Here is a 16,442-nt window from a genome sequence, read left to right as displayed (position 1 = left end):
ATTCTAGAAGAGTGAAGAGATGGTGAAAAAAATCATTAACATGGAGCTGAGAAGCCTTGGTTTAAGTCTTTCATCTACCATGGATTTTTTTCTGTGTACTTAAAAAAGTTATTTACCTTCTGCTGAGTTAAGTCTCCTTATCTGTGATTTAAAAATAATAAAATTATCTCTCCCATATAATATCCAGTACTGTATGTGTGAATAGAAAATGATGATGGCTTATAAAAGTCTTTAGCAAAGGGTTATCGTTTCTGCATAATTAAAAAGAATTTTTATGGTAAAGTATTTTCTTTTACTGTCTTTAAAGAATTACTGCAAGTAGTTTAAAGAAAAGCCAGAGTGGACTTAAAAGTATTAACATTTGTTTAAATATATGGTGACTAATTGAGCTATGCTCAGTTTTCTGCGTTTTAAATTGTGTCTTGTGGAGTCATACTGAGAATTCAGAGACTAATAAATGGGAACCAGGAGAAAATTGTACAGGCATGTTGTTCTTAGAAAAACAGGTCCCCTGTGAGTGCAATCAATTCTTTTTACTTACCTAAGGGAGAAGAAATTAAACTGCACACAGGGACATACTTGTTTTGTTGAGTAGCACAAAGATGCATTTTTAGCAATCATGCCATCCCCTTCATTTTTTAGGTGTATTGTACATACATGAGCAGCATATCTAAATTATTTACTTTATAGTGATTATTGACATTTAGAAAATATTACTAAAATTTTTTTATATAGACAAAACATTTCCTGTTTTTCTTTTTATACTTTTTGTTGTTTTAGCCACATAATAGGTGATGAAAGTGTTTCAAGATTGAAAAATAATATCTTTTTATATTTTTCTTTTTATTGAATTTATTGGAGTGACACTGGTTAACAATATTATACAGGTTTCAGGTGCACAATTCTTCCATACATTATCTATGTATTGCATTGTGTGTTCACCACCCCATTAAGACTCCATTCATCACCTTCCACCCCCCGTACCCTTGTCCACTTCACTCCACTCCTCTTCCATCCCACAATCACTACACTGCTGTCTGTGTTCATGAGTTTTCTCTCTCTTTCTCTCACTCCCTCCTTTTTTTTTGGATTTTTAAAAATTATTATTATTATTATTAAATTTAATGCAGTGACATTGATAAATCAGGGTACATATGTTGAGAAAAAACATCTCCAGATTATACTGACTTTTGATTATGTTGCATACCTCTCACCCAAAGTCAAATTGTCTTCCGTCACCTTCTATCTGGTTTTCTTTGTGCCCCTCCCCTCCCCCTTCTTTCCTCGCCCCATCCCCCACACCCCGTTACCATCACATTCTTGACTGTGTCTCTGAGTCTCATTTTTATGTCTCATCTATGTATGGATTCATATAGTTCTTAGTTTTTTCTGATTTACTTATTTCACTCCATATAATGTTATCAAGGTCCATCCATGTTATTGTAAATGATCCGATGTCATCATTTCTTATGGATGAGTAGTATTCCATAGTATATAGGTACCAAAGCTTTTTAATCCACTCATCCTCTGACAGACACTTGGGTTGTTTCCAGATCTTCGCTATTGTGAATAATGCTGCCACAAACATGGGGGTGCATTTCTCCTTTTGGAGCAGTTCTATGATGTTCTTGGGGTATATTCCTAAAAGTGAAATAGCTGAGTCAAAAGGCAGTTTGATTTTCAATTTTTTGAGGAATCTCCATAATGCTTTCCACAGAGGCTGCACCAGTCTGCATTCCCACCAGCAGTGCAGGAGGGTTCCCTTTTCTCCACATCCTCGCCAGCACTTATTCTGTGTTGTTTTGTTGATGAGCGCCATTCTGACTGGTATGAGGTGATATCTCATTGTGGTTTTAATTTGCATTTATCTAATGATTAGTGATGTTGAGCATTTTTTCATATGCCTATTGGGCATCTGTATGTCCTCCTTGGAGAAATGTCTATTCATTTCTTTTTCCCATTTTATGATTGGATTGTTTGTCATCCTGGTGTTGAGATTTACAAGTTCTTTATAAATTTTGGTTATTAACCCCTTATCAGATGTATTGTCAAATATGTTCTCCCATTGTGTAGTTTGTCTTTCTATTCTGTTCTTATTGTCTTTAGTTGTGCAAAAACTTTTTAGTTTGATATAGTCCCATTTGTTTATCCTGTCTTTTATTTCACTTCCCCGTGGAGATAAATCAGCTAATATATTGCTGCGAGAGAGGTTGAGAGCTTACTGCCTATGTTTTCTTCTAAGATGCTTATGGTTTCAAGACTTACATTTAAGTCTTTTATCCATTTTGAGTTTATTTTTGTGAATGGTGTAAGTTGGTGGTTTACTTTCATTTTTTTGCAGGTAGCTGTCCAATTTTCCCAACACCATTTATTAAAGAGGCTATCTTTACTACATTGTATTTCTTTACCTCCTTTGTCAAATATCAGTTGTCCATAGAGCTGTGGATTTATTTCTGGGTTCTCTGTTCTGTTCCATTGATCTATATGCCTGTTCTTATGCCAGTACCAGGTTGTTTTGAGTACAATGGCCTTGTAGTATAACTTGATATCAGAAAGTGTGATATCTCCCACTTTATTGTTTTTTTTTTTAAGATTGCTGAGGCTATTCGTGTTCTCTTTTGGTTCCATATAAATTTTTGGAATATGTGTTCTATATCTTTGAAGTATGTCATTGGTATTTTAATTGGTATTGCATTGAATTTATACAATAGATTGCTTAGAGTAACATAGACATTTTAATGATGTTTATTCTTCCTAACATGAGCACGATATATGCTTCCACTTGTTTGTCTCTTCCTTGATTTCTTTTATCAATGTTTTATAATTTTCTGAGTACAAGTCTTTAGTCTCCTTGGTTAAATTTACTCCTAGGTACTTTATTTTTTTGGTTGTAATAGTGAAGGGGATTGTTTCCTTAATTTCTCTTTCTGACTGTTCATTCTTGGTGTATAAAAATGCCTCTGATTTCTGAGTATTATTTTTATATCTTGCCACTTTGCTGAATTCATTTATCAGGTCCAGTAGTTTTTTGACTGAGACTTTAGGGTTTTTTATATACAATATTATATCATCTGCAAATAATGATAGTTTTACTTCTTCTTTTCCAACTTGAATGCCTTTTATTTCTTGTCTGATTGCTATGGCTAGGACTTCCAGGACTATGTTGAATAAGAGTGGTGAAAGGGGGCACCCCTGCCTTTTTCCTGATCTTAAGGGGGTTGCTTTTAATTTTTGCCCATTGAGTATGATGTTGGCTGTGGGTTTGTCATAGATGGCTTTTATCATGTTGAGGTATATTCCCTGTATTCTCACTTTGCTGAGAATTTTGATCATGAATGGGTGCTGGATTTTTATCAAATGCTTTTTCTGCATCTATTGAAATTATCATGTGGTTTTTCTCCTTCCTTATGTTTATGTGCTGAATCACATTGATTGATTTGCGAATATTGTACCAGCCTTGCCTTCCCAGAATAAATCCCACTTGATCATGGTGTATGATTTTTTCCATATATTGTTGGATCCGGTTTGCTAATATTTTGTTGAGGATTTGAGCATTTAAATTCATCAGGGATATTGGCCTATAATTTTTTTTCTTGTGTTGTCTTTGCCTGGTTTTGGAATCAGAATTATGCTTGCCTCATAAAAGGAGCTTAGAAGTTTTCCCTCCTCTTGAATTTTTTAAAATAGCTTGAGGAGGATAGAAGTTAGTTCTTCTTTGAATATTTGGTAGAATTCAGTTGTAAAGCCATCAGGCCCAGGACTTTTCTTTGTTGGGAGTTTTTTGATAACTGTTTTGATCTCATTTGCTGTAATCAGTCTGTTTAGGTTTTCTGATTCTTCCAGATTGATTTTTGGAAGATTGTATGTTTCAAGGGATTTGTCCATTTCATCTAGATTGTCTAGCTTTTTGGTATTCAGTTTTTCATAGTATTTTCTTACAATATTTTGTATTTCTGTTGTGTCAGTTATTATTTCTCCACTCTCATTTTTAATTTTATTTATTTTAGTTCTCTCTCTTTTTTTCTTGGTGAGTCTAGTTAAAGGTTCATCGATCTTGTTTACCTTTTCAAAGAACCAGCTCCTAGTTTCATTGGTCCTCTGTATTGTTTCTTTAGCCTCTATGTCATTTATTTCTGCTCTGATTATTATTATTTCCTTCCTTCTACTACATTTGGGCTTTACTTGCTGTTCTTTTTCTAATTCTTTTAGATGCAGGGTTAAGTTGTTTATTAGAGCTTTTTCTAGTTTCTAAAAGTGTGCCTGTAGTGCTATGAACTTTCCTGTCAGTACTGCTTTGCAGTGTCCCATAAATTTTGAGTTGTATTCTCATTGTCATTTGTTTCTAGGAATTTTTTATTTCTTCTTTGATCTTATTCTTAATCCATTCATTATTTAACAACCTGCTATTTAGTTTCCATGCGTTTGAGAGTTTTTGAGCTTTTCTGTTGTGATTGATTTCTAGTTTCATGCCATTTTGATCAGAGAAAGTACTTGATATGATTTCAATCTTCTTAAATTTGTTGAGACCACTTTTGTGCCCTAACATGTGGTCTATCCTAGAGAATGTACCATGAGCACTTGAAAAGAATGTATATTCTGCTGCTTTAAAATGAAAGGTTCTGAAGATATGTATTAAATCGAGTTGATCTAGTGTGTCCTTTAAGTCTGCTGTTTCTTTGTTAGTTTTTTTTCTTGAGGACCTATCTAGTGATGATAGTGGGGTATTGAAATCCCCTACTATTATAGTATTGCTGTTGATCTCACCCTTTACATCCATCAAAGTCTGCTTTATGTATTTAGGTGCTCCTATATTAGGTGCATAGATATTTATAATAGTTATATCTTCCTGTTGGATTACTCCCTTTATCATTATGTAGTGGCCTTCTTTATCTCTTACTATATCCTTTGTTTTAAAGTCCATTTTGTCTGATATAAGTATTGCTACCCCAGCTTTTTTTTCATTTCCGTTTGCATGAAATGTTTTTTTCCATCCTTTTACCTTCAATCTATGTGCATCTTTTGTTTTAAGGTGTGTCTCTTGTAGACAGCATATGTAGGGGTCCTGTTTTCTTATCCATGCAGCTAGTTTATGTCTTTTGATTGGATCATTTAATCCATTTACATTTAAGGTTATTATTGATATGTAGTTTTTTATTGCCATTTTATTCTTTAAAGCTGTGTTCCTTTTTTGCTATATTCTTTTCTCACTTTGATCTGTTTACAAAAGGCCCCTTAACATTTTCTGCAGTATTGATTTGGTTGTAATAAATTCCTTGAGTTTTTTTTTTTTTTTGTCTGGGAAGCTTTTTATTTCTCCTTCAATTTTAAATGATAGCCTTACTGGATAAAGTAGTCTTGGTTATAGGTTCTTGTTCTGCATTACTTTGAATATTTCTTGCCATTCACTTCTGGCCTCAAGAGTTTCTGTTGAGAAGTTGGTTGTCATTTTTATGGGGGCTCCTTTGTAGGTGATAGCTTTTTTTTCTCTTGCAGCTTTTAATATTTTCTCTTTATCACTTAGCTTTGGTATTTTAATTATGATGTGTCTTGGTGTAGGTTTCTTTGAGTTTCTCTTTAATGGAGTTCTCTGTGCTTCTTGAACTTGTGAGAGTTTCTCCTGCATTTATTTAGGGAAGTTTTCAGCTATGATATGATTGAACAAAATCTCTATTTTTTGTTCTTTCTCTTCTTCTTCAGGAACCCCTATGATGTGGATGTTATTTCTCTTCATGTTGTTACAGAGCTCTCTAAGATTTTCCTCTGACTTTTTGAGTCTCTTTTCTTTTTTCTTCTCTGCTTTCTTGTCTTCATTCAAGTTGTTCTCCAACTTGCTGATTCGATCCTCAGCTGTATCCATCCTGTTTTTAATTCCTTCCATTGTGGTCTTCATTTCTGATATTGTATTTGTCATCTCTGACTGATTCTTTTTTTAATATTTCAATATCCTTTTTCATACTTGCTATTTCTTTATTTAGGTGTTCATAATGACCATCCATTGTTGTTCTAAGATTCTTAAGCATTCTTACAATCATTATTTTGAACTATGCGTCCAGAAGTTTGGTTATTTTTATATCACTCAGTTCATCTCCCAAAGGTTTCTCTTGTGGTTTCATTTGGATTGCACTTCTTTTCTTCTCATTATGTCTGTGTTTTGGGTGTTTTGTTTGTAGAGCTCATTGAGTCTATGCTTGTTGTTGTCTGCCTCCAGTTTTCAATTGTATTATTTCTATGTCTTCTTGGGTTGGAATCAGCTATTATTTGTAATCCACTTTCGGATTAGGGCCACTTTGAAGTCTTGATTTGTTTGTTTTTTTTAATAGGTGATAGTCTTATTTCTTGTTTACTGATCTGAGCAGGAGGCTTCCTTGGAACTGTATCCAGGAAAGTGGTGAGTGTAACCTGAGACTCTGAAGGCCTCTTCTACCAGATAATCTCTTTGGGGGCAAGGTGTTTTCTCAGCTTCAGTAGGGGGAGGTGTATCTCAGATCTTCATGGAGACCTGAGTTACTGCCCCTCCTCCCCACTTCCTGTTTTTAGCTGTGTCTTCTTGTGCTGATTGGAACTGGAGAGATGTCTAGAGATCTGTGATTCAGAAGCACTTTGGTCTTGTGTTATGTGGAAGGATCTATCCCTCCTCCAGCTATGGCCACCTCCAGCACTGGATGAGTCAGCTTGTTAGGTCGTCCTCTGCATTCTTCTTCCCCTCACTGTCTGTCTCTCTCTCTCCCTTTTCCTCTTGGAATACAAGCCGGTCCTTTCAACACACCTCGCTCCCTGGTCGCCAGGCAAGTGGCTGTGAGCAGTATTTTCTGTTCTTTTTCCTGGAGTGAGAGCCCCTCTGGGCTCTCAGCCTCACCTCCCTCTCCGTTCCTGTTAGCAGGGGAGATTCAGGTGCTCCATACCAGGTTTGTTGTGGCTTCTTCTTTGCTCTTTGGTTTTTGAGAGCTGTTCTTGTAGTCCAGAGTTGGTTTTTCACATTGATTGTTTCTAAATTGATTTGTATTCCAGTTTGGTGGTGAGAGTTGGGAGTCTGTGTGTCTACCTACTCTGCCGCCATCTTCCCTAATTGTCACTCCTTCCTTTTCACTCAATACTTCCACCACCCCTTCATCCACCTGCCTTGGACAACTGTCATCCTGCTCTCTATCTATGAATCTGTCTCTATTTTGCCTATTAGTTAACTTTCTTCACTACATTCAACAAATGAGTAAAGTCATATGGTACTTATCTTTCTCTGACTGGCTTACTTTATTTAGCATAATGCTCTCCAGGACCATCTGTGCTGTTGCAAAGGCTAGTATTCTATTGTGTATCCACTCATCTACTGATGAACTCTTAGGCTGCTTTCAAATTTTAGGTATTGTAAATAATGCTGTAATAAACATAAAGGTGCATATATTCATTACAATTAACATTTTGGGATTTCTGGATAAATTTCCAGATGTGGACTAGCTGGGTCAAAAGCAGTTACATTTTTGATTTTTTTAAAAAAAAGTTGTACAAACTCAAGCAGTTTATAGGAGAGCAGGGTCACACTGCAAGATACCAAGGGTGGTTGAGGATTCCCCATTCTGCAGGAGCGGGTTTGTACAGCTGCATGAAGACCAGTGAGGAGCAAGTCACTGCATCGGAGCAACTCCCCTTCCCATTCCAAATCCTGGCTTCTGTACCATGTCTCCACAGGGAGGGCCTCTCATTCCTCCACAAAGTCCACCTCGAGGGCCTCCGGGTCCCCACAGGTGGCTGTCTTGCCAGTCCCCTTCCCAAGCAGCTCGAGTCTTCTTCTCTTCCACATTCAGACTAACGTCATCTTGGAACATGATGGGCCTGTTGCTAAGGACCTTTTGAACAGGCTCAGAATCATCAAGCACAAAAAAACCAAAATTGGGTAACTTCCCACCACTATTAATGTGCAACTCCACCACATTCCCATAATTTTGAAAGAAATCTTTAAGCTATGATTTGTCCACCTCATGAGGCAGGTTGCCAATGAAGAGCTGGTGACTATCAGGGTGTCTCACAATTCTTCAGGGTTCAACATCACCTTGCTTACCAGCCTCATGAATTGGCCTTGGTCCCCTCTGGGGAGGAATATTTATTCGTTGTTCTTGAACTCTTTGATCTCTCTGAGTCCTCTGCAGTAGAATCTGAGATTCAGGCTTAGACTCCAGGCAAGGGTGTGAAGCTGATATTTTAACAACATGAGGTGGTATTCCAGTAACTGAAAGAGCTCCACTGGGTGGAAGGTTCTTACTGGTCACCGATGCCCAGGAAAATGTCCTCAAATCCTTCTGCACTATCTGCGCTATGTCAGCAGGGGCTGGGGAAGAGCTCTTCTGTGCGTCCTCGGGTGCAGCTTCTTCCAATCCTGGCTCACACTTCTCCTCTTGGATCTCAGGTACAGGCTCTTGCTCTGGCTCTGGTTCAGGATCAGGCTCTGGTTCAGCAACAGGTTCTTCTAAGTGTTCTTCCAAGTCATTGCTCTCAGGCTGATCATAGAAAGTTCCAGAATCATCAGGTACCACCTTAGGTGTCTGCTGTCTTTCTTCAGGTTCCTCAACTTCTTCCTTGGATTCTTCCTGAAGCTCAGTGACAAAGCCACCAAAGACCTCATCTTGGTATCTGAAGATATCATTGTGAACATAGAACTTATTTGCAACAGAGCCCTCAGGAGCAAGGACAAATGTCTGCATGAATCTCCTCAAAGCCTGGTTGTTATTAGAGAGCAACCCCATCACCTGGACTACTACACTATCATTCAGAGTTGCATGAGCATCAGCATGGTGAATCTTAGTGTGGCAATTGGTGAAGTTTTGTGACATCACTTTTCTATGGATTTCTTTCTGTCCATAGACTGCATCTGCAGGCTTTCCATTTGAGTCCAAACCCCCATGGACATAAAAAGAGTTCTTACCATAAAATCTGTGCAGCATGTCTAGGGCCTGGTTCAGCAGTGTGTAATATTGTCTCACAAATTCCCGCCCAACAAGCAGGGGACTAGGCTTCTCCATAACCATTGCTTTGGTCAATTCAACCTGCAAGGCTGAGTGGGAGAGGAACAAGCTTTGCTCCACAGATTGGAGAAAGGGGAAAAAAACCTCATGTAACTGCATCTGCCCATTTCTAATTTTTTGAGGTAACTCCATCCTGCTTTCCACAGTGGCTGCATCAATCTGTATTCCCACCAACAGTGCATGAGGCTTCCCCAAACCACCAACAAAATGAAGAAAACCCACTGAAATGGAGAACATGTTGGCCAGACATCTGATAAGGGGTTAATTTTCAAAATTTATAAAGAACTTATAAAATTCAACACCAAAAATTAATCCAATTAAAAAATGGGCAAAAAACTGAATAGACACTTCTCCAAAGAGGATATACAGATGGCCAATAGGCATATGAAAAGATGTTCAATGTCACTAATCATCAGAAAAATGCAAATGAAAACCACAATGAGATATCCTCTCACCCCTGTTAGAATGGCTTTATTAATAAATACAACAGATAAATAATATCTTTATTTTCCTTTCTGTATTGGCAGTGAACACACAAATATGATATAAGAATTAGAAAGATGGAGATTAAAGTAGGTTTAATACTTAAAAGTTACTCAAAAATTTGGTTCAGCTCTGTAGGCAGACAGGGTTCTTTCTAGCATGAATTATTCTCCTCTAGCATATACTGTTGGTGCTCTATCTACAAACCTATAGCAATCATTGTCTCTGGGTAGGCAAATACTCATGATAAAAAGGGTAGCAACTCTTAGAATATGGGTTTATTTTGTTGCTAGAGTATGTTCAGTCTATGTGCAGACCATGTACTTTCTTTGGTAGCAGCCATCCCTAAATATCATATAGAAGTAGAATAATAAATATACCATATTCCTTATCTTTCAGGTAGTATAACTGTGAAGAATGTTTACACAGTCTTCAATTGGTTCTTGGTATAATTATGTTTCATTGTTAGCCTATATAACATACTCATCAATGAAATCCTGCATTGGCTTCCTTCTGTCCTTGACTCACACTTTTAATACACTGTTAGTGCTTTCTGCTATTAATTCTCAAATAAACTACTTAAGATTAAATCCTTGGCTCTGGGTGTGCTTATGGGAAACCTAAACTAATATAGGTCTCTCCTTTGACAGGCAGATGCTATCTCATTATTCATACTCTATAAAGAGAGCAAATGGAAGATCAAAAGAACTTTATGCTGCAGATAAACAAGAAGAAGAAAGAGAAAAGAGAACAAACTATGCTCTATTTCTTCTCCTGAACTCCCCATAAGATGAATCTCTTTCTTATTGCAGAAGAACTTTCACTGTGCTTCTTCACCTGTGAAGATAATACTAACTTTTTTCGTATATCTCATAATGTTTGATTTTGTCATCATGTGCAAATTGTAGTTTATCTGGGTATAAAAGCCTGAACTGATATTTATTTTTCTTCAGTTTTTAAAAGATACCAGTTCACTGACTACTGACGTTATTTTCTGGTGAGAACATGGATGTCAGGATGACATATGTATGTTACTTTCTGCTATAAACTGAGTTTTTGTGTGCCCCCCAAATAATCTCCAAAGTGATAGCATTTGGGGTTGGGGCTTTGGGAGATAATTAGAATTAGATTAGATTATAAGGGTGGAGACTTTATGATAAATTTAGTGCCCTTAAAAAGAAAGAAAGAGCCTGACCTGTGGTGGCACAGTGGACAAAACGTCGACCTGGAATGCTGAGGCTGCCAGTTCAATCCCCGCCCCCGCCTCTGCTTTCTTGGTCAAGTCACATACAAGGAGCAACCAGCACAAGCTAATGCTTCCCACTATCCACCCCCAACCTCCCCCCTCCCAAATAACTAAGTAAAATATTTTTAAAAAGGAAGGGAGAGACATAAGATTTCTCTCTTGCCACTGTTTGAGAATGAAGCAAGAATTTAGCCATCTGTAAGCCAAAAAGGCCTTCACCAGGCACCCAATTTGCCAGCTACTTTATCTTAGACTTTTCAGATTCTCAAACAGTGAGAAATAAATGTTTCCTGTATATTTTACTTAACCCATGGTATTTTTTTTTACAGCAGCCTGAACTAAGAATTTTTCTCTGTTATGTAAAAAGTTTGATGGTTTAAAAAATGTTTTAAAAAATATTTTTATTGTATAGATTTTAGAGAGAGGAGAGAAGGACAGGAATATTGATTTGCTCCTGTATGTGCCTTGACTGGTGATCAAACTGACAACCTATGTGCTTTAGGGCAATGCTCTAACCAATTGAGCTATTCTGCCAGAACTAAAATGTATTTTTAAGGTAATTAATCTTTAAAATAAAAGTCACATACAACATGATAAATTGATAAACATATATATAGTTAAATGGTTATAACTGTCAAGTTAACATATCCATTTTCTTTCACTGTTATCATTTTGGGAGGCATGGTGAGACCATGTGAAATCTACTTTGTCAGCTGATTCCTAGTATTTTATACAGTATTATCAATTATAATCATTATGCTATACATTAAATCTCTAGACTTATTCACCCTAAATAACTTCAACTTTGTACTTTTGACCGTCTCTTTATTTTACCTACCTCCCCACTCCTCGTAACCACTATTATACTCTCTGATTCTATGTATTAATACTTAATGTTTTTAGAGTCTACATATAAGTGAGATCATGCAGCTTTTTCTGTGTCTGGTTTATTTCACTTATTATAATAAATTCCAGATTTATCCCTATTCTTGCAAAGAACAGACTATCTTTTTTAAAGTTTGAATGATATTCCATTTTATATGCATATCAAATTGTCTTATCCAGTCATCTGTGATTGATGTTTAGGTTTTTTCCATATCTTGGCTATTGTGAATAATGCTGCAATAAATATGAGAATGCAAATATCTCTTTAAGGTATTAGTTTCCTTTTTGAAGAAAAGAGTTCATACCCTAGAAAGGGGATGCTGGCTCATATGGTAGTTCTGTTTTTTTTTTTTTAGTTTTATGAAGAAGCTCTGTACTGTTTTTCATAAAGGATGTATCAATTTACACCCTCATCCACAGTGTTCAAATATCCCCTTTTCTCCACATTTTTGCCAACACATATCATTTATCTTTTTGTGAATAGATGTCTTACGAGTGTGAGGTAATATCTCTCTGTGGTTTTGATTTGCATTTTCTTAATGATTAGTGATGCCGAAAGCCTTTTTATATACCTGTTTACCATTTGTATGTCCTCTTTGAAAAAAATGTCTATTTGAGTCTATGAATTTTTACAATAAGTTGTTTTTTGTTTGTTTTGTTATTGAGTTGTATAAGTTTTGTGTATATTTTTTTTCTAGAAACTCATTATGGGATAATATTGCAATTATTTTCACACATTTTATAGTTTGCCTTTATTCTGTTGATTGTTTTCTTTTGTTAATTGCTTTCTTCAATAAATGGTATTAGAAAAACTGATATCTACATGTAAAAAAATGTAATTGGGTCATTATTTTATGCCATACACAAAAATGAACTCAAATGGATTAAAGACTTAAATGTAAGATCTAAAATAAAAAAAATTTTAGAACAAAACATAAGGAAAATCTCTTTGACATTTATCTTGGTAATGAATTTTTGCACAAGCAACAAAAGCTAAAATGAACAAATGGGACAATATCACACTAAAACTTTTTCACAGCAAAGGAAATATTATTATATCTTATTGATAAGCTAATGCTTTTATCATGATCTAATAACCTTTTTTTCTTATGACCGTTGCCTTAATATTTACTTTGTCCGATGTAAGTATAACCTGTACCTTTTTCCATCCCTTCATTTTCAGTATATGTGTGTTCTTAAAAGTAAAATGAGTTGCTTATAAGCAGCATATTGTTGAATCGTGTTTTTTTTTATCCATTCAGCCACTCTGTTTATTTTGATTGGAGAATTTGATACATTAACATTTAAAGTAATTATTGATGGGTAAAGACTTATTATTAACATTTTCTTAATTGTTTATTGACTGTTACATAGTTTCTTTATTTCCTTTTTCCTTTCTTATTGTAATATTATTTTTTATAGTGACAGGCTTTCTTTTCTTCCTTATCTTTTTATTTTTTAAGTATCTACTATAGGTAAATTCTGTGTAATCATCACAAGGTCTACACAAACATGTTAGAGCTATAACAAGTTATTTTAAGCTGACAGTAATAATACATAAAAGAAATGAAAACTAACAAATGTTGGCTTAGGACATGAATAAATTAGAACTTGTATATTTCTGGCAGGAATATGAAATGAGACAGTGGCTCTGGGAAATAGAGTGGCCTTTAAAAATAAAACACAGAATTATCATATAAAGTAACCATTATACTCCTAGTGATATACCCAAAGAATGAAAACAGAACCTTAAACAATACTTGTACATGAGTCTAAGTATTCATGCTGTATTATTAACAAATCTCAAAGAGTGAAAACACTCCAAACATCCATCAATTGAGAAGGGATGAACAAAATGTGGTATATGCATTCAATGGAATAATATTCAACAATAAAAAGGACTGAAGAATTGATATATGTTATACCATGGGTGAGTCTTGAAAACATTACACTAAGTAAAAGAAGTCAGACATAACAGTCACATATATGGTATTATTATACCATAATAATACCACATATATGGTATTATTTACATGATATATCCATAATATGTGAATCCATAGAGGTTGAAGTCAGATTATTGGTTTCCAGAGGCAAGGGATCTTAATATGTACAGGGCTCTTCCTTGTGAATAGAAAAATCATTAGAATTGCATAGATGTGATGGTTTAACAACATTGTGAATGTACTGAATACAATTGAATTGTACACTTTAAAATAGTACATTTTGTTACATAAATTTCATATAAATTAAAATGGGAAAGGCAAAGGGAAATTGGACAGAAAATAAGAGGCAAAAACAATATGACCACAGAGGCACAGAGTATACTGATGCAAATAATGCCAAGAAATGCTGGCCCTGTGAGAATATGAATTATACAAGGGACAAGGTTTCCCCTTGAGCTTCTAAGGACTGATATCTTGGTTTCACCCTAGTGAAACTGATTTCCAACATCTGGCCTCCAAAACTGTGAGAAAATAAATGTTGTTTTAAGCCTACAGTGTATGAAACTTTGTTATAGCAACCATAGGACACTAATATAAGATTTTCATTGTGTTAAATCACAATGATTTTCAATTTAATGTGTCACTGCAGCATGGCTGAGCATGTTTTATTGTCTGTGTTCTGTTTTTACAAACAGATGATGAATTTTTCTGTTTTGTTCCTTTATTTAGTGGTCTGAATCCTCCCTATCCAGCTGATGACAAAGAATGAGAGTGAGAAGAGGATTACCTGGAATATTTCATGAGACACCTGAAGGCACATGACTCACACATTTAATTGAAAAGAACACAATCACATGGTCTCAATTAACTGCATGAAAGGTGAGAAATTGAGCCTATCTATGTGCTCAGAAGTGAAAAGGAAGTATCTTGGGCAACAATCTGTCTTTTCCATTGTAATACTTTGATAGGCAAATATCTGTTTTATAGTTTCTCGATACATATTATTCACTTCCACCGGGAAGGCAACCTAAAATTCAACTTATTATTGTGGAAGTTTAATATCCAGGCTATTGAATAGTTTAAGTGTTCCTTTCCACCTAGTCCACATATGGCTTCTTAAGGTCTAATAACTTATGAAACACCCCCCCCCCAAAAAAAAAAACAAAACACCAAAACAACTTACTTCATTCTACATGAACACCCAGTAAATAAAAAATGTTGGACTAGAGTAAAGACAGTTAAAAAACAACAACAGGCCTTGGCCGGTTGGCTCAGTGGTAGAGCGTCGGCCTGGTGTACGGGAGTCCCGGGTTCGATTTCCAGTCAGGGTACACAGGAGAAACGCCCATCTGCTTCTCCACCCCTCCCCCTCTCCTTCCTCTCTGTCTCTCTCTTCCCCTTCCGCAGCCAAGGTTCCATTGGAGCAGTGTTTGCCCAGGCACTGAGGATGGCTCTGTGGCCTCTGTCTCAGGCGTTAGAATGGCTCTGATTGCAGCAGAGTGACGCCTCAAGATGGGCAGAGCATCGCCCCCTGGTGGGCATGCTGGGTGGATCCCAGTCAGGGGCATGCGGGAGTCTGTCTGACTGTCTCCCCATTTCCAACTTCAGAGAAATACAAAAAAAATCCCAAACAATAACAACAACAACAACAACAAAAATCTCCCATTCATAACAGGCAATAATAAAAGACACATTGGCCAATTTAGAAATCTTACTGAGTTGATATTAGGAAGCCCCTTCAAATCTAGCATTGGGAGGTATTTCTTTATGTGACCTGTTTTTTTCCCCCTCTAAATATAACTCAATTTTCCACTGTTTTCTTTGAGCCCTTGTTCCAACAACTTGAATGCCCTTTTCCTTATTCATTATTCTTCATTTTCACTTCTGAAGCATCGGAAACACAAAACTCGGTCCCACACAAAATTAACAAAGATGGCTTGTTCATAAACATGCAACAAAGAAAACCATCTTCAGTTGAGTTCAAGGGTGTTAGGGAAGAGAGTAAGTTTATTGAGTAACATGAATAAATATGGAGTCATTGTAGGGTTGACAAGCATTTTATTTATTATGATATGAATTTTGGAAGTGGTAGAGGTACTCTAATTGACCTTTAGGCATCTTTTGTCAGTTGTTGATTGGCTGCAAGTAGTCAGGCAAACTGTTTGGAGAATTTCAAAAAAGGAAGGATTATTTAATGTTAAGATAGAAAGTTTATCGAGACTACTAACTTTCTGCATGAAAGTTGGAGTCGTTATAAGTGAATATTGGTGATATTCTCTCCTTGAAGTGTATAGAACTTTTGTAGTTTACTTCCACTCATATAATGCAATGTTTGAAATTGTTTCAATGCTTATTAAAAAGACTTTTAAGTCAAGGTTTAATGTGTGATGTCTAGGAAAAAAACAGATTAGGTTAATGATCAAAGGAACTTCCCTTTCAAGTTGAGGGAAATACATGAACAGGTGAATAAGTAAATTCAAGAGCTGAATGTTGATGATTACTATGAAGAATAGAGGAGGTTTAGGGAAAATATCCATGGGAGGAAAGGGAGTATTTTATAAAATAGTTCATGGCAAGTCTCTACAACCTCCTTGAGTGAGTAACACTCACAATCTGAAATGAGTGTGGGAATATTTTGTGCAGAGGAAATGGCAGATACAAAGAAACTGAGACAAAGGCAAAGTGAGAGCTGTTCAATATAGCTAGAAACCATGGATACAGACAAAAGTGAAGTGGTTACCAGAGGGAAGGGTTTAAGGAAGGAATGATAAGAGGGCCAAAAATATGATGATAAAAAGTGTTTTGTTTTTGGATGATGGACACACAACACAATGAATAGTTTACAGGCTATGGAGATGTATAAATGAA

At 35.9% G+C, this 16,442-nt stretch overlaps 1 pseudogene; it reads right to left on the bottom strand.

Annotated features, from left to right (window-relative positions):
- Positions 1–7,619: 7,619 nt before the first annotated feature.
- Positions 7,620–9,091, bottom strand: LOC136388604 (ras GTPase-activating protein-binding protein 1 pseudogene; annotated as a pseudogene).
- Between the last annotated feature and the right edge of the window lie 7,351 nt (positions 9,092–16,442).

Source organism: Saccopteryx leptura, chromosome 1 (assembly GCF_036850995.1).
Source record: "Saccopteryx leptura isolate mSacLep1 chromosome 1, mSacLep1_pri_phased_curated, whole genome shotgun sequence".
Classification (NCBI taxonomy): Eukaryota; Metazoa; Chordata; class Mammalia; order Chiroptera; family Emballonuridae; genus Saccopteryx; species Saccopteryx leptura.
Note: the sequence above shows the minus strand (reverse complement) of the source record. Positions and strands in the feature narration are given on the sequence as shown.